The sequence below is a fragment of the Dendrobates tinctorius genome, unplaced genomic scaffold (assembly GCF_039654945.1).
Source record: "Dendrobates tinctorius isolate UK_male_01 unplaced genomic scaffold, ASM3965494v1 ptg000060l, whole genome shotgun sequence".
Taxonomy (NCBI): Eukaryota; Metazoa; Chordata; class Amphibia; order Anura; family Dendrobatidae; genus Dendrobates; species Dendrobates tinctorius.
Window position 1 is genome coordinate 65,823,938 of NW_027361728.1, and position 18,563 is coordinate 65,842,500.

The following is an 18,563-nucleotide window of genomic DNA, read 5'->3' on the forward strand; positions in this document are numbered from 1 at the left end:
AGGTGTTGTCGCAAGGCCAAAGCAGTCAGGGAATCACAATGTTATTGCTACGAAAGACTGAATCTAGTCCATCAGAAAGAACACCAACTCCATCACCATCATCAACCCTCTCTCAGTCCGCCATGTCCACCGCTAGTTCCACCATATGCAGCTCTCAAGTCCAGCTCACCCTACCAGAGACTCTGAGTAGGACAAGAAAGTACTCATCCTCTCATCCGCGTACACTGGGTTTGACCGCCCACATTGCCAAACTAATCTCGTTAGAGATGATGCCCTACCGGTTGGTTGAAAGCGAAGCTTTCCGCAAACTCACGGCCTACGCAGTACCACGCTATGACCTACCCAGTCGGCACTTCTTTTCTCGCAAAGACATCCCAGCCCTCCACCTTCATGTGAAAGACCGCATTGTCCATGCACTCAAACAATCAGTGAGTGGAAAGGTGCACCTCACAACAGATGCATGGTCCAGTAGCATGGCCAGGGCCGTTACATGTCCATCACTGCGCACTGGGTTAATGTGGTGGATGCAGGGTCCACAGGGGACAGCGGCGGTGGGACAGTGCCTAGCCCATGGTATAGGAAACAGTTGGCTGTAGGCGTTCGACCCTCCTCCTCCTCCAGAAACAAAAGCTCGTCCACAGAGCGCAGTCGCACAAGCACTCCATCCGCAACTGCCAGTGTTGCACACTCGGTGTCCCACTATTGAACAGCTAGTGGTAAGCGTCAGCAGGTTGTGCTAAAGATGATGTGTTTGGGCGACAACAGACACACCGTGGAGGTACTGGCCGACTACCTGCAGCGACAATCTGAGTCATGGCTGGGCAGTCTACATCTTGAGGCAGGCAAGGTAGTTAGTGATAACGTCCAGAATTTTGTGGCAGCAATAGCCCTTTCAAAACTCCGACACATACCTTGCCTGGCTCACACCTTGAACCTGGTGGTGCAGTGCTTCCTCAGTAATTATCCAGAGTTAACAGGCCTGCTCCAGAAGGTCTGAAGACTGCTTGCACATCCGCCGGTCGCCCGTACACTCCAGTCGTATGCAGAAGCTGCAGCGATTGCTCCAACTTCCCAAGCACCGCCTAATTATCGACGTTGCAACAAGGTGGAACTCCACCCTGTGCATGGTTGAGAGGCTGTGCGAACAGAGGCAGGCTGTAATGCATTTGTGGGAGGATACACGGCCAGGCACTTTCAGGGCAGACATGGAGTTGTCGGGTGTGCAGTGGTCGAAGCTGAAAGACCTCTGTAAAGTCCTTCAGTGTTTTGAGGAATGCACATGACTGGTAAGCGCAGACGACGCCATCATAAGCATGAGCATCCCACTTATGCGTCTGCTCATGCAAACTTTGACGCACATTAAGGAGCAGGCGTCTACAGCCGAGGAGGAAGAGGAGGAGGGAAGCCTTGATGACAGTCAGCCATTGTCTGCTCCGGGACCTCTACTGGACGAGGTGGAGGAAGAAGAGGAAGAGGAGGAGGATGATGATGGGGATGATTATTTATGGGAGGAGGATGCTTCTCGAGGGGCAAGAGAAAATGTTGGCGTCGCAAGGTCAGGTACAGGGTTTGTGCGTGACTGGAGGGATGTGGATTTGCCAGAAAGTGCTCGTCCACCCAGCACTCGCAGTGCATCATTGACACCGGGAACATTGGCCCACATGTCAGATTATGCCTTGCAGATCCTAAAAAGGGACCCTCGCATTGCCAAAATGACGAACGATGACGACTACTGGTTGGCCAGCATCCTGGATCCACGCTATAAAGGCAAATTCCAAAACATTATGCCACAGGAGAACCTTGACCTAATATTGGCTAACAAACAAGCAACTCTGGTAAACCGTTTGTTTGAGGCATTCCCAGCACACAGCAGCGGTGATGGTTCTCCAACGAGCCGTACGGGGCAACATGGAAGAGGTGTTCGTGGTGCACACATCAGAAGTGGCGTTGGAGACAGGGGTTTCATGACCATGTTGTGGACTGGTAATACTGCATCGATTGAAAGTGACAGGAGACAGGAGACAGCAGTTGTCAACTATGGTTACAAACTACTTCTCGTCCCATATCGATGTTCTCCCTCACAGGTCATTCCCCTTTGACTATTGAGCCTCTAAACTGGACGCCTGGCCTGAACTGGCACAATATGCCTTACAGGAGCTCGCTTGCCCTGCTGCTAGTGTGCTATCGGAAAGAGTCTTCAGTGCTGCTGGCTCAATCCTGACAGAAAAAAGGACCCGTCTGTCGACCCAAAATGTTGATGATCTAACCTTCATTAAAATGAACCTTGCATGGGTTTCAAAGGATTTTGTCCCACCTTCCCCTGATGACACATAGGTTGCCAGAAAAATGGCTCGCTTTTGTCCTCCTCTTCCTTCTTCCTCGGACTTCTCCAATTCCTCCATTTGCAGCTTCTGAATGTCCAACATCAACATATGCCATTTTTTAAACCTCCCTAAATGGGCTGCCTCCCCCCCATGGCCGGGGTCACCACCTAGCGCACGCAACCATGCGAGTGCCATTGCCCTGGACAGGTTGGTGGGCCTACTCTTGGGTGCCGGCACTGGCACAGGGTCCCTCATAGTGCAATCAAGTGTCTCTGACGGTGGGGGAGCACACCCTCTGTCAGACACACCGGCGTACTATGAGGGGCCCAGTGCCTGTACCGATGCCCACAAGTGGGCCCCCTTGCTTGGGCAGGGCCCCAGCATTTGCAATATTTACCTCTCCCTGCTCCTCCGCTGTGTAATCTGGGCTGTCAAATCCTTCCCTGGGACTGCCACTACAAATTTGGTGAACAGATAGATGATGGTTAAGAAGTAGCTATGCCCTGTCCTGCTGGCCGGGCTCTAGCTTCAGATGATCAATGGCTTCCATTTCTTATGGACGTCGACTCACAATGAGATGCAGTGGTGGTTTATCATCAGCTTTCACAGTTTTCCTACTCACAGACGTGTGACATTCCTGCCCACATTTTTAAATGTGCCCTCTCATGCCAATCCAATAGAATCGCCTACAGCCTGTGGCTTCTGTCTTTTGCACTCCAAAGTTACCTGACAGATCATGATAGACAGTGAGGACCATGTCTACATCTCTCCCTGTGATCAAAATTTGATGGGTATGTGTAACGGTGATGGGATCAACGGTACTGCGATACAGCAACCCTTTCTTCACAAAGAACTGTTTTCGCTGTCTCCACTCACAAAGTAATTGAGGGTCAGCATCGCCTCTGAGAATTCTCCCGGGAGTTTTTCCTGTGATTAGTAATTCCTATATTTCTGCAATCACTCGGCTTTATGTCTGTACTTTTATCCATCTCGTTTCCTCTTGTGGAGAGTCTGGACTGTCTTACTGAGACAGAAATATATATGAAGACTTAAAAATACCCCAACAGTGTATACTGGTGTACGCTTCAAAAACATTTCCTTTTTTCTACTTTTTAGATTGTTGTCTAATCCATACTGAGGCTGTGAGCGTCTTTGTCGGACTCCGGAAATAAACACGGAGATTTTAAATGTTTAAACTATGCTATATATACCTGTTATCCGGTGATACTGTACCCTTTCTCAACTTTCTGCAATCTTGTCGAATCCATACTGTGCCTGAGACCGTCTGAGTCTGCCTCCTGATTACAGATGAGTGGTGTTTGAGCGGAACTGTTGGCCAAGTTCAATTTCTAGCTGTTTTGGGCGATGTTAGATACATTCGTCGAACTACAACACTTTGATTAAAATTCGGCTGTTCGAGTTTCCGTTCGAGAACGTTTCGTTAAACAAAACCGTATCTTTTTTTTCACGTTAATAATGGTTTTCAATGATAATAGACAGTTTTAGGGCATAGTAGCGGTGTCTGGTAGCCAGCGGTGTAGTACACCTGTGAAGGAGCTACACCGTGTGTGTTTCTAATAATTTTTTATCGCATATTGTCCTAAAAATCCTTTTGGGCCTAGTAACTGTGTCTGCTACTCAGAAGAGGAGCCCTCCCGTGAACCGATCTATGCCGACTGTTTATGTAAGAACCAGTTTTTGACTGCATTTACACCACTTAATACTTTGGGCCTAGTAACTGCGTATGCTTCTCAGCAGAGGTGGCCACCCGTGAACCAAGCTATGCTGCCTGTTTATGTAAGAACTGTGTGCTACTCAGCAGAGGAGCCCAGCTGTTAAGCAAGCTACAGCACCTGTGGTTTGGACACTTAATTTTTTCACATTCTTTCTGGAATGCCATTTAGGCCTATTTCCGGAATTACGGTTGACCTGCACTTACTGGGAAATGCTTGTTCGTGGGGAAGAATTGTAATCCCAGATCCCCATCACTAATGGGGTTCAGTGTGTTATCCGCACCTGCGATACACGCTGGTCCTTTCAATGTAGCACGTGTGCAGCCCCGGACATTTAAGGGCAAGACAGACCTGTTGTTGGCCGATCTCGCGTGCCAGAGCCTCGCGTGTCCCTCTAGTAAGCTGGACACGGACCACGGGGGCATGCCTGAGTCTCGTTCATTAAAGGAATTAAGCTTGCAATCTGTGTAGCTTTTTTGTGGATGGCATGGTTGAGGTTGCCCGTGTTGAGTCCAATTAAGCCGCAGGCTCCACTCCTGGTGGTGCCCTTCTGGACATTCATTTAAGGTTCAGCTTTGCAACCATACTGCCCCCGGAAACCAAACACTTTTCCTGACAGTGACATTCTGGTCAAAGAGCGCGATGACATCACATCTGTACGCCCTCTGCCTAAACAGTCCAAGTGCAGAGAGATGGAAGATGGGGACGACGAGGAGTCCAGAGTACAGGGGACTCCTAATTGTTTTAAAGGTTGGGAGCAATTTTTGGGGAGCATGATACTCTGGAGAATGATATCTCGGGCCCACCATACACTGGAGCATTCCAAAGGTGGACATCAGTCACTGGAGCTGCATTTACAGGGCCCATGATACACTGGAGCATTAGAAATGGGGCCCATTATATATGGAGCATTATTTGGGGCCATAAGACAGTGGAGCTTCATCCATGGGGACCAACATATACTGTAGCATTATGTGGAGCTCATCATATACTGTTTCAAACATTATATGGGACCAATGATTCTGTATGGAGAAATATATGGGCCTCATTGCTCTGTATGGCGCACTATGCGGTGGCCATAATACTGTATGGAAGAATATACTGTCTGTTTTTGGAGCTATTGGAGAATTTTAAATAGATATCAGTCATGTGATGTAAGAGTTTAAGTATTTTTCATTGTACTGTACCGCTATTTCTCTGCCGTATCAAAGGATCATGAATTGTGTCATGTGTTAAAGGAGCCCAGTGACACTCTTTGGCCCTGGGCCCACGAAAATCTGGAGCCAGCACTACCCCCCACCCCACAACTTTAGCCAAATAACCTCCAGCTTTCAATGCCTAACTGTTATTATAATGTAAATTAAGGTTGACAAGCTTAAGGAATAAGAATTGATGTTTTTGGCATTAAAATGGGCACTGTAGGTGTGTTTCCTGTCCTCCACTCACTGCCGACTTTCCTTCCCCATTTACATACATTGGGTTTCGTGTTTCAGCCGGACTTCGACTTTTCACAATAATCGGCCGATTTCGTTCGACCAGACTTTTGCGAAAGTCGGGTTTCGTGAAACCCGACTTGACCCGAAAAAAGGCAAAGTCGCTCATCTCTAATGACTAACCATTCCTGCTAATACATGTGGGGACAAATGACACAGCAAGAAACGACCTGGAAACCATCTGCAGAGACTTTGAAAACTTAGGTAAGAAAGTGAAAAAACTGGGAGCGCAGGTGGTCTTCTCTTCCATCCTCCCAGTGGATGGCTATGGAACAAGGAGGTGGAATAAGATTCTGCAGGTGAACAACTGGCTACGTCAATGGTGCCGTCAGCAAGGATTTGGATTTATGGATCAAGGAGTGAATTACCTATACGATTTACTACTTGCTAGAGATGGGGTGCACCTTACGAAGACTGGAAACCATGTATTTGGAGTTCGCCTTGCTACACTCATCAGGAGAGCTTTAAACTAGGACAATGTGGGAAGGGAAGCAAAAGGCCAGAAAAAGCAATACACCTGACGAACGCTATTGAGAACTCTGCTATTAGAAGTGGAAAGGAAGAACAAAGACAAAAGAATCTAAATAATAAAAATATTGGAGAAAGAGAAACCAATATAACTAAACTAAAATGTTTCTGTACTAAGCACAAAGCATGGGCAACAAACAAGGAGAATTGGAACTACTAACGCAGGAAAAGAAATATGACGTCATTGGAATCACTGAAACTTGGTGGGACAATACACATGATTGGAATACAAGGCTAGAAGGATACAACTTATTTGCAAGAAACAGACTTGATAAACAAGGAGGAGGTGTCGTATTGTATGTTAGAAACACGTATATCTGCACAGAGATTGAAGCTTCAGAGACTGGGAGTTCTGTGGAAACTGTTTGGGTAAGAATACAAGGACAGAACAATGGAAAGGACACCATTGTAGGCATTTACTAAAGGCCGCCTGTGCAAACTGAAGATATGGATGAACTCTTTATGCATCAAATGGCCGAGTTCTCCAAAAAATATGACAGTTGTCATGGGAGATTTCAACTATACAGACATTTGTTGGGAATCTCTCTCAGGCAAAACTAACAGGTCAAGGAAATTCTTACCTTCTCTTGCTGACAACTTTATCTTCCAAAAGGTAGGGGAGAAAACAAAGGGAACTGCTACATTGGATCTACAATAATCCTTATAAACAGGGAGGAAATGGTTGAGGAGATAAAAGTGGCTGGGACCCTAGGAGGTAGCGACCATGCTATTTTAGAATTTTGGATTACTGGAGGAGGAAGACCTGTGAAGACTCAGACGTCAAGGTTAGATTTCAGAAAGGCAGATTTTAAGGGATTCCGAAAGAGAATTGGAGGGATCCAATGGCTGGATATCCTTAAGGACAAAAATGTCCAGGAAGGATGGGAAATCTTGAAAAATGAAATTCTCAAAGCACAATCGTTAACAATTCCGAAAAGAGGGAAGAATAGGAAGCATTTAAGGAAACCAGGATGGATGAACACAGAACTTAAGCTCATGCTAAAAAGGAAGAAAGAAATGTATATAAAATGGAAAGAGGGAGGCATATCTAAAGAAGAATATAATGCTGTCTGCAGAACCTGCAGGGCACGAATCAGATTAGCTAAAGCTGACAATGAATTGAGGCTTGCAAGAGATGTCAAAAGTAATAATAAAGAATTTTGGGGATATGTCAAAAGTAACAGAAAAGTCAAAGATGCTATAGGATTTCTACAGGAAAAAATGATGAAATGGTAAGACAGGATGTTGAGAAGGCCGAACTTTTAAATTCCTATTTTGCATCTGTTTTCTCTCAGAAAGGAAATGTAACATCAACTATTCTTCACTGTCCTATTAAGGGAATAGAAGAATCCAGGATAACTATAAACAGAAATATAGTGAGGAAGCACTTAGCTAACCTAAATGAATTCAAGTCTCCAGGTCCAGATGATTTACACCCCAGAGTACTGAAGGAGATAGCAGAAGAAATTTTTGAACCGCTCTCCATAAACTTTGAAAATTTGTAGAGAACAGGAGAAGTCCCAGAAGACTGGAGAAGAGCAAATGTTGTTCCTATCTTCAAATAGGGGAAGAAGGTGGACCCAGGAAACTATAGGCCGGTGAGTCTGACTTCTATACCAGGAAAGGTCTTTGAACAAATTATTAAACAACATGTATGTCAGTACCTGGATAAGAATGAAGTGATTAAACAGAGTCAGCATGGGTTTGTAACTAATAAGTCATGTCAGACTAACTTAATTTCCTTCTATGACAGAATCACTGATTGGGTGGATCAGGGAAATGCTGTATAGTATATCTTGACTTCAGCAAAGCATTTGACAAAGTATCTCACACAATCCTTATTGAAAAAATGGCTAAGTATGGAATGGACAAGGCAACTGTTAGGTGGATTCATAACTGGCTTAGTGATCTGACCCAAAGAGTGGTTGTAAATGGATGCACATCCAGTTGGAAGAATGTCTCAAGTGGGGTACCACAGGGCTCTGTCCTGGGCCCTGTATTGTTCAACATCTTTATCAACAATTTAGATTAAGGAATTGAGGGTAAACTGATTAAATTTGCTGATGACACAAAGCTAGGAGGGATAGCTAATACTAGGGAAGAGAGAGAGGATTCAAAAAGATATAAATAAACTGGAGCAGTGGGCAGCAACTAACAGAATGGTTTTTAACAGGGAAAAATGCAAAGTACTACATTGGGCTATAAAAATGAAAAAGCATATACAGAATGGGAGGAATAGGGCTAAGCAACAGCACATGTGAAAAAGACTTGGGTATACTAATAGATCACAGACTGAATATGAGTCAACAGTGTGATGCAGCAGCAAAAAAGGCAAATGCAATTCTAGGATGTATTAACAGAAGCATACAGTCTAGATCACGTGAAGTCATTATTGCCCTCTACTCATCTTTGGTCAGACCACATCTGGAATACTGTGTCCAGTTTTGGGCGCCACATTTTAAAAAAGACATCAACAAACTGGAGCAAGTTCAGAAAAGAGCGACCAGAATGGTGACTGGTCTGCAAACCCTGACTTATGAGGAAAGGTTGCAGGATTTTTAGCCTGAAAAAGAGAAGACTGAGAGGAGACTTAATAACTGTCTACAAATATCTCAAGTGCTGTCACATTGCAGAAGGATCATCTTTATTCTCATTTGCACAAGGAAAGACTAGAAGCAATGGGATGAAACTGAATGGGAGGAGACATAGATTAGATATCAGAAAAAAACTTTTTGACAGTTAGAGTGATCAATGACTGGAACAGGCTGCCACAAGAGGTGGTGAGTTCTCCTTCAATAGAAGTTTTCAAACAGAGGCTGGACAGATATGTGTATGGGATGATTTAGCGAATCCTGCTTTGAGAAGGGGGTTGGACCAGATCGCCCAGTAGTTCCCTTCCAACTCTACGATTCTATGATTCTAACACCCACACTGCTTTTCCATTGGCATAATACTACTAGGACAACACAAGGTGAAGGTAAAACAGTGTTGCAATAATTTATTGAATCACCAAACAGACAATAACATATAGAACAGTCCTAGCAAAATACCCAACATGGTGCAAAATTACAGTCTCACTTTTCCGCTGATTCTCCATGAAGAGAGCAGCTGCGATTTCGGGTCTTCCAGGGCTGACTTCCCTCATCAGTGGCAACTCACTTTTGGTGGTCACCAATAGAGAGGAGGTAACAACAAGCATAGGAATCTGACAATCCATTGAGGCCATGGATTCTTCAACTGTCTCCATGAGTTCAGTGCTGGTCAATAGAGCAGATTTGTATTCCTCCATCAAGGGCTGAGGTCCCTTAAGCTGGCATCCTGTAGAATATCAAATCTGTGTTCCCCTTGATGGTGCTATGCCTTGGCTCTTGTTCTGTAGAAAGTCTTCTTTATGGATCCATGGTATCCTTGATGTGTTTTTCTAGAGTATTTTCCATTTTCTTTGCAGAAGACTATAAATTCCATTTAATACCCACATTTGTGGTTCAGTTCATCATCCACAGGTCAAAGGTCAGGTGGGATGAGTTTAATTCTCATTGTTTGAGTATTTAATCAGTCTTTATAGTTTGTCCTTCACTATGTTGCAGGTCAACAAGCTACATGGACTGGTACAATGGGTAGTCAACATATTAGCAGACATTGATTTTTCAATGACCCTGCGTCCCTGTCCTCAAAAGACAGCAACAAAATAAACTATAGGAACTGATATAAGAGGTAAACATCAGCAAATCATCAATTTCAATAGTCAACTTCAAGACTCATGACAACAGTCTATGGTTCTTGACCTACCGAAGAAAAACCTATAAATTCAATAGTCAATGTTCAGACAATAGCCTATGTCTCTTTGCCTACTGAATATAGATGTCTGGCAAAATTAAGATTAAAAGCTGTGTCTTCACAGTGACATAAAAATAAATACAAATAATGAATTGACACCTAAGTCTTCACTACTCAGCGTTGGTCTTGCTTTTCTTGCAATGCATTTTGGTGGCAGCTTTCAGCATTAGGTTTGTCCAATTTATATACATTTGTATATTGCTTTGATTGACCTCAATACTGCTGTATACAAAGATCAGGGCCGTTAGTGATGAAAAAAATCAACCAAGATTCACGGTTGCTAAGTTTATGAAGATAGCTTACCTGCTTATCTTGTCATGCCTCTTCTCTGCCATTTTTACACATGCTAATTGGCTTTCTCCTCTGCAGTTGTGATCCTATAGATTAGAAATTAGCGAATTTCAGCATATCTAGAGCCCAATTTTTCCACATATCTCTATGCAGTCCCAGAGAGCTCCTTTAACTTTGCAACAACTGCCTGAGACTCTTATGTATAAATAACTATATTCCCATTGAAGTCTTGCAAGTGTATATGCTTATGTAACAATCCTAAGTTTTATCCTAGAATATGTATTCTGGCTAGAGGCTCTGCCTTATTCATCTATACTAATTTGGTTCTTCTGATTTCTATATAATAAATATTGCTTCTATTTCAGTCATGTAAGTGCATAGGAGATTACACAGAATACTGAATTGAAATGTGATAGTGAAAACTGAGGATGGAAAAGAAGAGCGCACACTGACATCTTGATAAAAGCTAGCATCCATTTGTTGATGATATCTTGACAAAATGAGGCTAAAGTAAAGGGTTTCTAAAAGCATTTCCATTTCATTAAATAGACAGTAAAAACCTTGAGGATGATTTCTTTGTTGCCATGTTTAACAAATTTTAAAAAATAAATATAATAACATTTTACAAGTCTGTTTTAACTTGTAAACTACATTCCACGAAAAATTTAAAGGAACACTTAAATCACACATCGAATCTCGATTACTGAATGTTGAAAATCCTTACTGATATAAATTATATAATTCGATAAGAACAACATGATAGCAATGGTCTATGAATACCAAAATCATGAACCATATGAGGGTTGGATTCAAAACTCCCTGAAAATCAAAATTAAACATTAAAATCAAAAGTGAATCCAATTTGTGTGTATATCATGGCAACTCATAATGTGATTTGAACTTCCAATTGAGCACCAGAGATGCTCACAAACCACCCACAATTATAACAAATCAAATATAATTTTATTAGGCAAATTAGATAAAAGTCCATATGTTAAAAATAAATCTTTTAATTAGCATCAAGCAAGTAGAGAATGGACCACAGAGTAAATATATTTTTCTGATAGATAAAACATAAAATCAGTTAGCTTCAGTATGTACCAAGGCAAAATAGCAGTACATATTAGAGTATAATGCAAATGCAATCAAGAGGCAGACAAGTATATACAGTGGGTGCCGAAAGTATTCATACCCCTTTAAAATTTTTCACTCTTTGTTTCATTGCAGCCATTTGGTAAATTCAAAAAAGTTATTTTTTTTCTCATTAATGTACACTCTGCACCCCTTCTTGACTGAAAAAACCCCAGAAATGTTGATTTTTTTGTTAAAAAAGAAGCACTGAAATATCACATGGTTATAAGTATTCAGACCTTTTGCTCAGTATTGAGTAGAAGGACTCTTTTGAGCTAGTACAGCCATGAGTCTTCTTGGGAATGATTCAACAAGTTTTTCACACCTGGATTTGGGGATCTTCTGCCATTCTTCCTTGCAGATCCTCTCCAGTTCCGTCAGGTTGGATTGTGAACATTGGTGGACAGCCATTTTCAGGTCTCTCCAGAGATGCTCAATTGGGTTTAGGTCAGGGCTCTGGTTGGGCAGGTCAAGAATGGTCACAGAGTTGTTCTGAAGCCACTCCTTTGTTATTTTAGCTGTGTGCTTAGGGTCATTGTCTTGTTGAAAGGTGAACCTTTGGCCAAGTCTGAGGTCCACAGCACTCTGGAAGAGGTTTTCATCCAGGATATCTCTGTACTTGGCCTCTTTCAAGTTTACTTCAATTGCAACCAATCATCCTGTCTCTGCACCTGAAAAACACCCCTATGGCATGGTGCTGCCACCACCATGTTTCACTGTTGGGATTGCACTGGGCAGGTGATGAGCAGTGCCTGATTTTCTCCACACATGCCGCTTAGAATTATCACCAAAGTTCAATCTTCGTCTCATCAAACCAGCGAATCTTATTTCTCATAGTCTGAGAGTCCTTCATATGCTGTTTAGCAAACTCCATGTGGGATTTCATATGCTTTTCACTGAGGAGAGGCTTCCGTCGGGGCCACTCTGCCATAAAGGCCTGACTGGTGGAGTGCTGCAGTGATTGCTGACTATGTGGAACTTTCTCCCATCTCCCTGCTGCATCTGTGGAGCTCAGCCACAGAGTGATCTTGGGGTTCTTCCTTACCTCTCTCACCAAGGCTCTTCTCCCACGATTGCTCAGTTTGTCTGAACGGCCAGGTCTGGGAAGACTTCTGGTGGTCCCAAACTTCTTCATGTTAAGGAATATGGAGGCCACTGTGCTCTTTGGAACCTTGAGTACTGCAGAAATTACTTTGTAACCTTGGCCAGATCTGTGCCTTGCCACTATTCTGTCCCTGAGCTCCTTGGCCAGTTTCTTTGACCTCATGATTCTCATTTGGTATGACATGCGCTGTGAGCTGTGAAGTCTTATATATAAACAAGTGTGTGCCTTTACAAATCAAGTCCTATCAGTTTAATTTAACACAGCTGGACTTAAATATGCGTGTCTGAGCAAAGGGTCTGAATACTTATGACCATGTGATATTTCACTTTTTCTCTTTTAATAAATTTGCAAAAATTTCTACATTTCTGTTGTTTTTCAGTCAAGATGGGGTGCAGAGTACATTAATGAGAAAAAATTAACTTTTTTGAATTTACCAAATGGATGCAATGAAACAAAGAGTGAAAAATGTAATGGGGTCTGAATACTTTCCGTACCCACTTTAGTGATATCCAAATGAGGTATTATTGGTTCTTACCCAGGTGTATTAAAAAGTCCACTTTGGACACCCCAATGCATGTTTCGCAGTATTGCTTTCTCAATGAGAGTGTGCTTCAAGAAAGCAATACTGCAAAATGCGCGTTTGTTGATAGTCATAATGAGACATTGAATGGTGTCCTGGGTCATCTCTTTTCATAGCTGGATTATGGCATCAGTGAGTTCCTGAAAAGTCTGTGGAACTATTTGGTGGCTTTGGATGACACATAAGGCCTGATTCATTATTGCATTTGCATCTTTTTTTGGCTAGTTCTTAGTGTTTTTCATCTGTTTTACATTTGAGCCTAATTCTTGTTTTTGATTGTGCCTTTTTTAAAGTCTATTTTATTCACCTGTATTTTATGTTCTCCGATGTGTGCAGAGTTTAGTTTTTCCAGATGTTTTTGCTTGATTCATCATTTGTGACTTTTTGAAAAGTTGCAAAATTTGTCACAAATGTACCGTACTCCAGTTAATTGGAAGTGATGTAATGTACAACATAATTTTTTATGTCCAATCTTTACCTCAAGTTTTGAAGCATGCCTCTTCCTGTGCTAAAAAGTTGATCTCTCCTTGAGGAGCATATCAGCTGTCCTTGGCACAATTCCTTGGCACTGATATCATGAAGGTAGCTAGCTATCAACAGTGAATTAATACATTCAGCCAACTCTTTTTCCTGCAAATGTTTAGCAGTAATTGAATTGTAATCTCCCATTACCTCTTCATAGTCTCGTTTTCATAAAAAGCAATATTTTTTCAGCTTATGAAAATTATTTTAGATCCTAAAAAATGGGAAAAAAGATTGTAATACACTGATTTTAGTGATAAATTTGTAGAGTGGTGGAGACATCAAAACAACTGCTACAAAGATAGCTGGACCTATACACTGAACATGACAAAGTTCAGCTAGTCATTAAATGTGTAGTGTATAACATGCACGTTTCAAGCTACATGGCTCTTGAACACTGGATCCCAGTGTTCAAGAGCCATGTAGCTCAAAACGTGTATGGATTGATCTCTGTTATACACACACCACCCCTCTTTATTGTCTTGTCTGAGAAGCCCAAATTTTTTTTCATCACTTTTATTTTCAAAGGATTTCCAATAAAAAAATTTTGTCTATTTTTTTATTTTTCTGGTGTGTTGAGCTGCTTCTATTTAGATTTTCCTCATTCAACTTCAGCGCTGTGCAGCAGCGAGGATACCGTGCTCCTCCTGGATTGGAACAGCATCTCTGGGGTGAGATGAATTTTTTCTTATCATTCAGTGTAAAACATACACAACCACTCTTTTCTAATCATGTTTTTCATGGCCTGCAAAGTTCCTTTCCTCTTTAAGATTATAGTCATAATAAAGTTGCGGAATACAATAATAATACATGTTCATATAAGCTCTTTTTGCTGTTAGTTTGCTTTTTTTCTCCTGTACATGTACATGTCTTTTAGGCCGGGATCACACACAGCGAGAAACTGCCGAGTCTCGCAGGTTAAAACCAAGCTCAGGCGCCGGCACTCCGGAGCGGAGCGTGCGGCTGCATAGAAATAAATGGAGCCGCACGCTCTGCTCCCATGTGCTGACAGCAGTGCCGGGTATTACCATGCGAGACTCGGCCGTATTCCTCGCATGTGTGATCCTGGCCTTAGAGACATTGCTCTTTGACTTTATTCTATGAAAGCAGTATAAGTGGTGTAATTGAAGAAATTGATATGCTCTACACAGAATGATATGCTTGTATTTTGCCTAACATTACAGAAAAACCTTTATACAAGTTTTAGATATAAAAAAATATGAAAAATATATCAAATATGTAAAAATAAAAACTGACAAAAATTTGAACAAAAATATTTAAAACCTAACTTCACTAAAATTCTGAAAATACAATGGTGATTCCAGTGAAATCCATTTGTCATTCCTCCAGCATGTCACACTCACTGGGGTCTAAGGAACCTTACATGTAGGGATTTTATTTGCAGCTATGGAATGACATTGTACACAGCACAGCCAAACAGGAGGGGCTATCAGAGACCATAAAAAAGCCTGGGAAGGCAATGCAGCTGACACTTCAGGGTCATTTTTATTACGTATATGTTTATGTAACCACTGTGCCACCATGGTCTAGGGAAAGAATGGAGGGTCGTAACTAAGCGAACACCTGGTTCTTCACTATAACCCCTGATGGTTATACTTGAATCCAGGTGGATGCCAGAAACTACTCCAAATCGGTCCCTATTGCCGTGGCAGCTAACTCTCAAGGGATCAGGGAAGTAGGACTGACCAGGAACTGGTTATCAGGATATATGCGAATTGTAGAAAGATGCGGAATCCAACACAAGCAGGACTGTTGCAGGAACACGGGATAGCCACAGGTAAGGGATCACTGATGGAGGTACACAGGATGTAGTTCAGATTGATCAGGAAGAGGACTAGGCACAGGCAGGATGGGTTTGGGTGTAGGTACAGCCGGACAGGCAAGATCAGGTGCAGACTGGGCGGGCAGGGATGGACTGTATAAGATTCAAAGAGCACAGGCATGGGGATCTTACAACTAGTCAGCAGGATATAGTCTAATAACTGAAATTGCTAAGTCACCTCCCAATAGGTGAATGCCTTAAATATCAGACATCTCCTAACTATTGGCTGGGGGCATTTATAGCAGTACATAGACTATCCCCTTTAACAGGCTGTGAGAGCGCTTGCCCTAAACATACTGCCAGGAGATCTGCATGCCATGCTCAGTACCTGGGAGGGAACAGATGCCAGTGGAAAAGGATGGATAAGTGAACCCACCAGCGTTCCTGCAGGGAGGAGGAAAGAGACATGTGCAGGTGCACCAGTGCTTTGCTAAGAGTACCCTACCATTGCATCCCTTCTGCTTCAAATCCGCTAGAAATTTCTGAAGAAGTGGAGCATGAATATTTTATCTGGGGCTCCCAAGACCTTTCTTTAAGTTCAAATCCCTTCCAATCAACTAAGAAAAACGTATTCTCGCTCATTATCTTTAAGTCTAAGATATTCTTCACCTCAAAGACATCCTCGGAGCTGATGGAAGCAAACGGCATTAATTTGATTAACAATGAAGCAAAGATCCAACTTGTAGGATGGGATCTTGAGAAGAATGTACTTGGGAGAAAGCCACACCCTATCCCATGGACAATATCAAGGAGGATCCAAGTGTCTTTTGTCTGCATGCGTCTTCATACACTCAGACGATATCTCTACAGTTGCTTTAGTGTCATCCCATATCTTTGAGAAATCCTTTGATAGGGCATTGGCAGTTGCTACATCAGAAGCGGTCATCATCGGAAGAGGGACTCCTGGCTGTTGCCCCTAAACAACAAAGAATGGAGAGCTTTCAATAATCTCACTTATGTTGTTGTTATAGGAGAACTCTGCCCATGGTAAGATCTTGACCCAATCATCATGATGTGTGTATGTGAAGTGCTACAGAAAGCTAGCCAAAATGTGGTTAATTCTCTTTATCTGTCCATTGGATTGAGGGTGGTGTACAGATGAGAAGTCCAGAACAACGATCAGAAGCTTGCACAAAACTCGCCAGAATCTGGATGTGAACTGGACGTTTCAGTTGACTACGATGTGGTGAGGGAATCCGTGAAAACAGAAGATGCGCAAGTTTCATAGCGAACGGAAGCTCCGGCAAAGGAGTGAAAAGTGCCATCTTTGAGAAACAAGCCACCACTACCCAGATGATGGAACAGCCCCAGGACAGAGGAAGGTCTATAATAAAGTCCATTGCAATATGCTGCAAAGGCACTGATGGCACAAGAAGTGGTAGTAGTCACCCAATTGAGTGTTACCTAGGTGTTTTAATGCAGGCACATGGAGGACAGGCGGAAATTAACTCCATTTCTTAGACTTGGTAGGCCACCAATAGCGATGCGATATAAGCTGCAATGTATTTTTCTGCTATACATGGCCAGCTACCTTAGAGGAGAGCCCCCATTTAAAAACTCACCTCTTGTCTGATTCTGACACCAAGGTGTTACCTGACAGAACTTAGGAAAGGTTTACCGGAGCCACACTAATCACTTTGAATGGCTTGATGATGTGTTGAGGTTCCTACTTTTGGTCAGTGGGCAGTAGAGATAAGCAAACTTGTTCCGAAAACGTTCGCCAATCTCAAAGTTGGCATGAAATTAGCACATTCGGATTCTTGTTCGGTTTCCCTAACATTTTTCCTCAGTCAGCAAAATTTGGTCACAGATCAGAAAGATGATCGCTTTTCCACTAATGCTTTTGTTAGGACTTTAGAAATAATAATCGTTCTGTACGATGAGTCGAGAGGGACGTGTTTGTTGAGGGGAGGGTATGGGGACTGGGCAAAGGTCAGAGTAGTCGCAGACTTTTTTTTTTAATGAACTTAATGTGTGTACCTTGAGACAGACAATCAGGGCCCAGAAACTATTCCACACCCTTCAGACACAAGGGCTTCTGTCAGTGGCTCCCGAAGTCACATTTCCCTCCATATAATTAGCGGATACTGTATGTTGTTTTGCTTGCACCATTTTCTCGATGTAACAATGCAGAGAGGCTGCTACTGCTGCTGCAAGTTGTCACATAGTTAGATAGGATCTAGTGATGAGTGAGTGTGCTCGTTACTCGAGATTTCTGAGCATGCTCCTGTGTTCTCCGAGTATCTTGGGCGTGCTCATAGATTATGTTTGTGTCTCTGCAGCTGCATGATTTGCGGCTGCTAGACAGCCTGAATACATGTGGGGATTCCCTAACAAACAGGCAATCCCTGCATGTGTTCAGGTTGTCTAACAGCCGCAAATCATGCAGCTGCGGAGACACAAACATAATCTATGAGCACACTCAAGATACTTGGAGAACACCCAAGCATGCTCGGAAATCTTGAGTAACGAGCACATTCGCTCATGACTAATAGTATCCTGTCCTGGGTTAAATAAACTTTTCAGCATCTAACTAGTTTGTACTAACAGTGATGTGAAGGCAGGAGTCCACATTTCCTACTCAAAATCGATTGGGCTAATATTGTGTTGCAGTCAAGACTCAGGAGGTCAGATTTGCTGGTCAAAATCCTTAGGGCTAATATTCGGACGTAGCCAGGAGGCCCCATTACTAATCAAAATCATTAGGACTAATAGTTTTGAGGAGCCAGGAGGCCCCATTTGCTAATGAAAATTGTTATGGATAATATTGGGGTGCAGCCAGGAGGCCCCATTTCCTGCTTCAAATCATTCAGGCTAATACTGTGTTGCAGTCAGGACTCAGGAGGTCACATTTGCTAATCACAATCATTAGGGTAATAATATTGTGCAGTCAGGACTCAGTAGGTCACATTTGCTAATCAATATCTTTAGGGCTAAGGCTGGTTTCACTCTTGCGTTTTTTTTCGCGGTATTTTAGCGCTAAATAGCGTATGCGTTTTTTTTCCTATACTTTGCATGGGATGCGCTTATGTGCGCATACACATGCGTTTGTACGCGTTTTTCCGCGCATGCGTTTTTTTGCGGTATGCGCTCGGGCGCACAAAATGCATCCTGTTGCATTTTTTGGGCGTCCGACTTGCCTCAAAAAAACGCATGCGCGCGCAATGCGTTTTTTT